Consider the following 10,532-nt stretch of genomic DNA (forward strand, 5'->3'; position numbering starts at 1 on the left):
ATCACTCTTCACAGATGATATGATACTCTATGTGGAAAACCCAAAAGACTCAACTCCAAAACTGCTAGAACTTGTCCAGGAATTCAGTAAAGTGTCAGGATATAAAATCAATGCACAGAAATCTGTTGCATTTCTCTACACCAACAACAAAACAGAAGAAAGAGAAATTAAGGAGTCCATCCCATTTACAATTGCACCAAAAACTATAAGATACCTAGGAATAAACCTAACCAAAGAGACTAAGAATCTATACTCAGAAAACTATAAAGTACTCATGAAAGAAATTGAGGAAGACACAAAGAAATGGAAAAATGTTCCATGCTCCTGGATTGGAAATAAATATTGTGAAAATGTCTATGCTACCTAAAGCAATCTACACATTTAATGCAATTCCTATCAAAGTACCATCCATTTTTTTCAAAGAAATGGAACAAATAATCCTAAAATTTATGTGGAACCAGAAAAGACCTCGATTAGCCAAAGGAATATTGAAAAAGAAAGCCAAAGTTGGTGGCATCACAATCCCGGACTTCAAGCTCTATTACAAAGCTGTCATCATCAAGACAGCATGGTACTGGCACAAAAACAGACACATAGATCAATGGAACAGAATAGAGAGCCCAGAAATAGACCCTCAACTCTATGGTCAACTCATCTTCGACCAAGCAGGAAAGAATGTCCAATGGAAAAAAGAGAGCCTCTTCAATAAATGGTGTTGGGAAAATTGGACAGCCACATGCAGAAAAATGAAATTGGATTATTTCCTTACACCACACATGAAAATAGACTCAAAATGGATGAAGGATCTCAATGTGAGAAAGGAATCCATCAAAATACTTGAGGAGAACACAGGCAGCAACCTCTTCGACGTCAGCCGCAGCAACATCTTCCTAGGAACATCACCAAAGGCAAGGGAGGCAAGGGCAAAAATGAACTATTGGGATTTTATCCAGATCAAAAGCTTTTGCACAGCAAAGGAAACAGTGAACAAAACCAAAAGACAACTGACAGAATGGGAGAAGATATTTGCAAATGACATATCAGATAAAGGGCTAGTGTCCAAAACCTATAAAGAACTTAGCAAACTCAACACCCAAAGAACAAAGAATCCAATCAAGAAATGGGCAGAGGACATGAACAGACATTTCTGCAAAGAAGACATCCAGATGGCCAACAGACACATGAAAAAGTGCTCCATATCACTCGGCATCAGGGAAATACAAATCAAAACCACCATGAGATATCACCTCACACCAGTCAGAATGGCTAAAATTAACAAGTCAGGAAATGACAGATGCTGGCGAGGATGCGGAGAAAGGGGAACCCTCCTACACTGTTGGTGGGAATGCAAGCTGGTGCAACCACTCTGGAAAACAGCATGGAGGTTCCTCAAAATGTTGAAAATAGAACTACCCTATGACCCAGCAATTGCACTGCTGGGTATTTACCCTAAAGATACAAATGTAGTGATCCGAAGGGGCACGTGCACCCGAATGTTTATAGCAGCAATGTCTACAATAGCCAAACTATGGAAAGAACCTAGATGTCCATCAACAGACGAATGGATAAAGAAGATGTGGTATATATACACAATGGAATACTATGCAGCCATCAAAAGAAATGAAATCTTGCCATTTGCGACGACGTGGATGGAACTAGAGGGTATCATGCTTAGTGAAATAAGTCAATCGGAGAAAGACAACTATCATATGATCTCCCTGATATGAGGGAGAGGAGATGCAACATGGGGGGTTGAGGGGGTAGGAGAAGAGTAAATGAAACAAGATGGGATTGGGAGGGAGACAAACCATAAGTGACTCTTAATCTCACAAAACAAACTGAGGGTTGATGGGGGGAGGGGGTTGGGAGAGGGGGGTGGGATTATGGATATTGGGGAGGGTATGTGCTCTGGTGAGTGCTGTGAAGTGTGTAAACCTGGCGATTCGCAGACCTGTACCCCTGGGGATAAAAATGTATGTTTATAAAAAATAAAAAAAATTATTTAAAGAAATGAACTTTAGGGATTAGATGTCTATAAATGTTATAAATCCCTAGGATATAATAAGCTCGCATTATAGTACATAAAAATATCTATTTATTATAATAAACATTTTTTATAACAAATGTCAGGAGATAACTTTTAACTTGTGATAAAGTAAGAAATTCCTAAACGTGTCTTAAAGCCAATGTGTATGATGATCAAGATTTATTATCTGAAGAACCCACTTCTCCATCTTATTGAATAGAATAGACCAGTCAGGAGATAGCAGGGCTGGTTCCACACCACATGTCAGTGGTTTGAAAATAAAGAGACCTAACCCAGGCATGTTCCTTGGTCCATTGTAGACTTTGGAGAAGAGTATAATTCAGAGCTTAGATAAGTGCTAGGATATTTATACATCAGGAAGAGTGCAAGATCAAGGAAAAGGAGTAAAACAAACAAAAGAACTGGATTGACTTAATCTCTAACCTAGTCTTTTGGGAACAGATTCCTTAGGAAAACATCCTTTCTGTCCATGCTGTAGATTAGAGGTTCCTCAAAAAGAGATCTTAACCCAAACCCAAGAATATCAATCCAAAGATGCCACATTAGAAAAGGGAAAAGGGGCTAATCTTATCCCCTATCAGCCCACATAGAAAGGAATGAGTCAAATAATGATTCAGAAGGTACAGGAAAAATAAGTTTTCTATACCTGATATAAAAATGCCCACCTTTTATTGTATTTGGTATACTTCCTTTTGTGAAGTATTGGTGTATCTTTGGTCAAGGCTCGAGGATATATATATGTGTGTGTGTATATGTATATATATATATATGTATAGATATCTGTCTCTCTATATCTCTATAGATAGACATATAGAGATATAGAGATATAGATATAGATAGACATGTCTATCTATAGAGATATAGAGAGACAGATATCTATATCTATATATATATACATTTTTATTGATAAGTTTGTGTAAGTTGTAAGTTTGTGTAATATCCCATAAGATATCCCTGTCTTTTAAAGAAGTTTTTCTGTTCTCTTACGATTTCGCTGAGCAAAATGGAATGTAATCAGCGGCTGGAAGCTGCCAGAACCAAAGGAGAGGATACTTCCACACAGTCTCTCAGGGATCACTCAAGCTTATTAGATCATTCTTCTCACTCATTCATTTATTTCCCCATCCCTCTCACTCTCATTCTCAGTTTATTGCCCAGAGTTTTTAAATTAATATTACTATGTAATGTTAGTCACCATACAGTACATGATTAGATTTTTTTAAAGAATTTATTTATTTGACAGACAGAGATCACAAGTAAGCAGAGAGGCAGGCAGAGATAGAGGAGGAAGCAGGATCCCTGCTGAGCAGAGAGCCTGATGCGGGGGTCGATCCCAGGACCCTGGGATCATGACTTGAGACGAAGGCAGAGGCTTTAACCCACTGAGGCACCCGGGCGCCCCCATCATTAGTGTTTTTGTTTTTGTTTTTGTTTTTTGGTTTTTTGGTTAACTAAACTCCAGGCTTTATTCAGATTTTACCTTGTCCTTTTACATCACAGGATCCATTCTAAGGTATCACATTCCATTTAAGTATTATGTCTCTTAAGTCCCCTCTGATAGTTTCTCAGTCTTTACTTATGCTTATACTTATAAGGGCTTTTTTTTCTTTTCAGCGTAACAGTATTCATTATTTATGCACCACATACAGTGCTCCATGCAATATGTGCCCTCCCCAATACCCACAACCTGGCTCCCCCAACCACCCACCACCCCACCCATTCAAAATCCTCAGGTTGTTTCTCAGGGTCCATAGTCTCTCATGGTTCACCTCCCCTTCCAATTTCCCTCAGCTCCCTTCTCCTCTCCATCTCCCCTTGTCCTCCATGCTTTTTGTTATGCTCCACAAATAAGTGAAACCATATGATAATTGACTCTCTCTGCTTGACTTATTTCACTCAGCAAAATCTCTTCCAGTCCCGTCCATGTTGCTACAAAAGTTGGGTATTCATCCTTTCTGATGGAGGCATAATACTCCATAGTGTATATGGACCACATCTTCCTTATCCATTCATCCGTTGAAGGGCATTTTGGTTCTTTCCATAGTTTGGCGACTGTGGCCATTGCTGCTATAAACATTGGGGTACAGATGGCCCTTCTTTTCACTCCATCTGTATCTTTGGGGTAAATACCCAGTAGTGCAATGGCAGGGCCATAGGGAAGCTCTATTTTTAATTTCTTGAGGAATCGCCACACTGTTCTCCAAAGTGGCTGCACCAACTTACATTCCCACCAACAGTGTAAGAGGGTTCCCCTTTCTCCACATCGCCTCCAACACATGTTGTTTCCTGTCTTGCTAATTTTGGCCATTCTAACTGGTGTAAGATGGTATCTCTATGTGGTTTTAATTTGAATCTCCCTGATGGCTAGTGACGATGAACATTTTTTCACGTGTCTGATAGCCATTCATATGTCTTCATTGGAGAACTGTCTGTTCACATCTTCTGCCCATTTTTGGATACGATTATCTGTTTTCTGCGTGTTGAGTTTGGGGAGTTCTTTATAGATCCTGGATATCAGCCTTTTGTCTGTACTATCATTTGCAAATATCTTCTCCCATTCCGTGGTTTGCCTCTTTGTTTTGTTGACTATATCCTTTGCTGTGCAGAAGCTTTTGATTTTGATGAAGTCCCAAAAGTTCATTTTGGCTTTTGTTTCCTTTGCCTTTGGAAACATATCTTGAAAGAAGTTGCTGTGGCTGATATCGAAGAGGTTACTGCCTATGTTCTCTAGCATTCTGATGGATTCCTGTTTCACGTTGAGGTTTTTGATCCATTTTGAGTTTATCTTTGTGTACGGTGTAAGAATGGTCAAGTTTCATTCTTCTACATATAGCTCTCCAATTTTCCCAGCACCATTTATTGAAGATACTGTCTTTTTTCCACTGTATATTTTTTCCTGCTTTGTCGAAGATTATTTGACCATAGAGTTGAGGGTCCATATCTGGGCTTTCTACTCTGTTCCACTGGTCTGTGTGTCTGTTTTTATGCCAGTACCATGCTGTCTTGGTGATCACGGCTTTGTAGTAAATCTTGAAACAGGCAACGTGATGCCGCCAGTTTTATTTTTGTTTTTCAACATTTCCTTAGTGATTCGGGGTCTCTTCTGATTCCATACAAATTTTTGGATTATTTGCTCCAGCTCTTTGAAAAATACCGGTGGAATGTTGATCAGAATGGTATTAAAAGTATAGATTGCTCTAGGCAGTAGAGACATTTTAACAATGTTTATTCTTCCGATCCACGAGCATGGAATGGTCTTCCATCTTTTTGTGTCTTCTTCAATTTCTTTCATGATTGTTCTGTAGTTCCTCTAGTACAGATCCTTTACCTCTTTGATTAGGTTTATTCCCAGTTATCTTATGGTTCTTGGTGCTATAGGAAATGGAATTGATTCTCTAATGTCCCTTTCTGTATTTTCATTGTTAGTGTATAAGAAAGCCACTGATTTCTTTACATTGACTTTGTATCCTGCCACGTTTCTGAATCGCTGTATGAGTTCTAGTAGTTTGGGGGTGGAGTCTTTTGGGTTTTCCATATAAAGAATCATGTCATCTGCGAAGAGAGAGAGTTTGGCTTCTTCATTGCCAATTTGGATACTTTTTATTTCTCTTTGTTGTCTGATTGGTGTTGCTAGGACGTTTAATAGTATGTTGAACAAGAGTGGTGAGAGTGGGCATCCTTGTCGTGTTCCTGATCTCAACGGGAAGGCTGCAAGCTTTTCCCCCATTGAGGATGATATCTGCTGTGGGTCTTTCATAGGTAGATTTTTTGAAGTTCAGGAATGTTCCCTCTATTCCTATACTTTGAAGCGTTTTAATCAGGAACAGGTGCTGGATTGTGTCAAATGCTTTTCTGCATCAATTGAGAGGACCATGTGGTTCTTCTCTCATCTCTTATTAATTTGTTCTATCACATTGATTGATTTGTGAATGTTGAACCATCCTTGTAGGCCAGGGATGAATCCCACCTGGTCATGGTGGATAATCTTTTGAATGTGCTGTTGGATCCTGTTTGCTAGGATCTTGTTGATAATCTTAGCATCCATATTCATCAGTGATATTGATCTGAAATTCTCCGTTTTGGTAGGGTCTTTGCCTGGTTTAGGGACCAGGGTAATTAAAAAAATTTAAAAAAAAGATAAAGATACAATAAAAATAATTTGTAAATGAAAATAATTTAAAAAAAAGAAAAGAAAAACACAGGTGTATGTATCAAAAGGTTCAAGTTAAAAGGTTATTATGGAATTTGATATACTGGATATCTCACTATGATTGTAAATAGGTTTAAAAATTATCTATATTAAAAAAATAGAAGCAGAATAGTGTGAACGAGTTAAAAATAAAAGTTGTATCTATGAAGTATTGGTGGTTGTTCTCTTGTAGTCTTTTTGTTTTCTTTCCTGGTTGGTTTTCTGGGGGAGGGGCCTACCACGTGGGTTTTCAGTCAATGATGTTCCTTGAGTTAAGTCCTCCTGCCCCCTCAAGGTGGTGGGCTCTAAGGAAACCGGTTTTTCAGGCTTTTGTTCTCTTGAGGTTTTTATGTTTGTTCATTTGTTCTCTCGCCTTGGTAGTTTTTGCTGGTTTTTGGAGGTTTAGAGGAAAGCAAACTGCACCCCGACCTACCTCTCAGAGAGAAGCCTCAGTCTGTTCCCCTCTGGGTGTTCCAGAGCACATTAAGTTTCCCCTGGGCTGCTGGCAGAGCAGGTTCTGAGTCACAGTCCCTGGAGATGCAGGATCTCCTGTTTGTACCCAAAACCACAGCAGCAGTGGCTGCCTGGGCAGCTCCAGACCACCAGAGAGGTTCCAAGCAGCGATGGCACACAGATTTTCCTGCTGGCCCAGGCTGGGAGTGCCTGGTCTTGCCAGGTCTGAGAGCGAAATGCTTGCTTGCACCTCTTTCAGGGGAGGGTGTGGGGCGCGCGGGTGTCAGGCTCTGATAGCAAGACTGGTGTCTAAAATTGCCACACTAGCACCTGTGCGCACCTCTCTCAGGGGCAGTTGTAGGGCATGCACGTCTCAGGCTCTGATAACATGGAACAGTATTGTGGTCTGGTGAGGCTCCCAGCCCCTCAGGGGAGCCGGACCCCATGCGTTCTCGGGCGTGCTAGTGGCTCAGGGACCAAGAACTGGTTTCTCTGCCACACTCTCTCTGGCTCAGCACCAGGGAAGGCTGTCCTGGGTCCGGGGATTTAAGCCCCTGTCCCTAACTGCCCCAATTCCCACAATTTCCCCCTATGATCCTTTGCTCTTTTTGAGTGCTTTCAACCAGACTCCAAGTTAATGCTGGTCCCCAGATGTGGGGGACTCTTGTATTGGTGTATTAGTTTCCAATCAGTCGCCTCTGGTGGCTCCCTCCCCCTTTTGTTTATATTCAGATATCAGTCCGACATTCCCACTCCACTTCACCTGCTCAGTGGTGTCTTCTGCCCCTGTAGAGATCCAGACATGTACAATTCTGATCTTAGGCTGATTTCATGGGTGATTGGAGTTCTTTGGTAGGTAATCAGATCACTTTAGGGTACAGGTTGAAAAGGCGCCTCCTCCTACTTCCCCGCCATCTTCCCATCATTAGTTTTTGATGTAGTCTTCAATAATTCATTATTTGCGTATAATACCCAGTGTCATTAGCAACACATGTGCTCCTTAATACCCTTCACCAGGCTACCCTATCTCCCCACCCACTACCCTCTAAAACTCTTAGATTGTTTCCAGGAGTTGCTGATCTCTCATGGTTTCTCTCTCTCACTGATTCTCCCCTCTTCAGTTTTCCCTTCTTTCCCCTAATGTCATCTCTGCTATTCCTTATGTTTCACATATGAGTGAAACCATATGATAATTGTCTTTCTCTGCTTGACTTATTTCACTTACCATAATCTCTTCCAGTTCCATGCATGTTGATGCAAATGGTGTGTGTTCATCCTTTCTCACCAGACTTTTTTATGTTTGTGTAAATCACAACAAACATTGCCATTCCAATATAGACCCCAAATTTCCTTTGTTCATTTATGTTTTTCTACTTTCCTCTTTAAATTAAGTTCAATTAGCCTATAGAAAGTACATCATTCATTATTAATGTAGTGTTCAATGATTCATTACTTGCATGTAATGCCCAGTGCTCATCACATCTGGTGCCCTCCTTAATACCCATCACCTGATTATGCCATATCCACACACCCCACCTTTCTTCAAACCTCAGTTTGTTCCCTGGAACCCACAGTCTCTCATGGTTTGGCTCCCTCTCTGAATTCTTCTCATTCAGTTTTCCCTCCCTTCCACTATGGTCCTCAGTGCTATTCCTCATATTCCATATATATGTAAAACCATGATAGTTGTCTTTCTCTGCTTGACTTATTTCATTCAGCATAATACCCTTTAGTTACATTCATGTCAATGCAAATGCCAGGTATATATCCTTTCTGAAGGTTCAGTAATATTCCATTGTATATATGCACCACATCTTCTTTATCCATTTGTCTGTTGAAGGACATCTTGGCTCCTTATACAGTTTGGTTATTGTGGACATTGCTGGTATGAACATTGGGGTGCCTGTGCCTCTTCTTTTCACTACATCTTTGGAGTAAATACCCAGTAGTGCAATTGCTGGGTCAGATGGTAGCTCCATATTTAATGTATTGAGAAACCTCCATACTGTTTTGCAGAGTGGCTGTCTCAGCTTGCACTGCACCAACAGTTTAAAAAGTGTTCCCCTTTCTCCACCTCCTCAGCAACATTTTTTGTTCCCTGTCTTGTTAATTTTTGCCGTTCTAACTGGTGTAATGTGGTATCTCAATGTGGTTTTGATTTGTATCTCCCTGGTGGCAAGAGATGTTGAGCATATCTTCATGTGTTTGTTTGGCCATTTGTATGTCTTCTTTGGAAAAGTGTCTGTTCATGTCTTCTGCCCATTCTTTGACTTGATTATTTGTTTTTTTTTAGTGTTGAGTTTGAGAAGTTCTTTATAGATCTTGGATACCAACCCTTTATCTATAGTGTCATTTGTAAATATCTTCTCCCATTCCATAGGTTGTCTTTTAGTATTGTTGGCTATTTCCTTTGCTGTGCAGAAGCTTTTATCTTGATGAAGTCCCAAAAGTACATTTTGTTTCCCTTCTCTTTGGAGATGTATCTTGAAAGAAGTCACTGTGGTCACTGTCGACTGGCCAAAATACTGAATATATTCTACTGTAGGATTTTGGTAGATTCCTGTCTCACATTGAGGTGTTTCATCCAGTTTCAGTTTATCTTTATGTATGGTGTAAGAGAATAGTCTAGTTTCATTCTTCTGCATGTGGCTGTCCAACTTTTCCAGCACTGATTATTGAAGAAATTGTCTTTTTTCCATCAAATATTCTTTCTGCCTTAGCAAAGATTAGTTGACCATAGAGTTGAGGGTCCATATCTGTTGCATTTCTGTACACTAAAATGACACAGAAGGAAGAGAAATTAAGGCATCAATTTCACTTATGATAGCACCAAAACCCATAAAATACCTTGGAATAAACCTAACTAAAGAGGTAAAGTATCTATACTCTAGAAACTACAGAACACTTATGAAAGAAATGACTATACAAAAAGATGGAAAAATATTCCATGCCCATGGATTCAAAGAATAAACATTGTGAAAATGTCTGTGATGCCCAGAGCAACCTATACATTCAGTGAACTCTCTATCAAAATATCAACAACATTTTTCATAGAGCTTGAACAAACAATCCTAAAATTTGTATGAAACCAGAAAAGACCCCAAAGATACAGATGTAGTGAAAAGAAGAGGCATATGCACCCCAAAGTTCATAGAAGCAATGTCCACAATAGCCACACTGTGGAAAGAGATGAGATGTCCTTCAACTGATGAATGAATAAAGATATGGTGAATATATACAATGGAATATTACTCAGCCATCAGAAAGGATGGATATCATTTGCTTTGACATGAATGTAAGTAGAGGGTATTATGCTGAGTATAATAAGTCAAGCAGAGAAATACGAGCACCATAAGGTTTTACTTACATATGAAATGTAAGGAATACAGCAGAGGATCATAAGGGATAGGAGGGAAGACTGAATGGAAAGAATCAGAGAGAGAGATAAACCATGTGACACTAGGAAACCAGCTGAGTGGTGTGGAAAGGGATATGGGTAGGCCAATGGTGTAACTGGGTGATGGGTATTAAGTATAGCATGAGATGTCATGATCACTGGTATTCATAATGATGAATCATTGAGCACTGCATCAAAAACTAGTGGTGTGATATATGTTGGCAAATTAAATTTAAATAAAATAAATACACAATAAATAAATAAATAAATAAATAAATAATAAAGTAAAATAATAAATAATTCATTTTTAAAAATAATAATAATAAAAGAATTCATATTTAAATGTAAGGCACAGAGCACCTGGCTGTCTCATGCATTGGAGCAAGCAACTCCTTTATTTTTTTTCTTTAAAGTTTTTTTTTTATTTTTAAGTGATCTCTACCAAC

Source organism: Lutra lutra, chromosome 1 (assembly GCF_902655055.1).
Source record: "Lutra lutra chromosome 1, mLutLut1.2, whole genome shotgun sequence".
NCBI classification, from domain to species: Eukaryota; Metazoa; Chordata; class Mammalia; order Carnivora; family Mustelidae; genus Lutra; species Lutra lutra.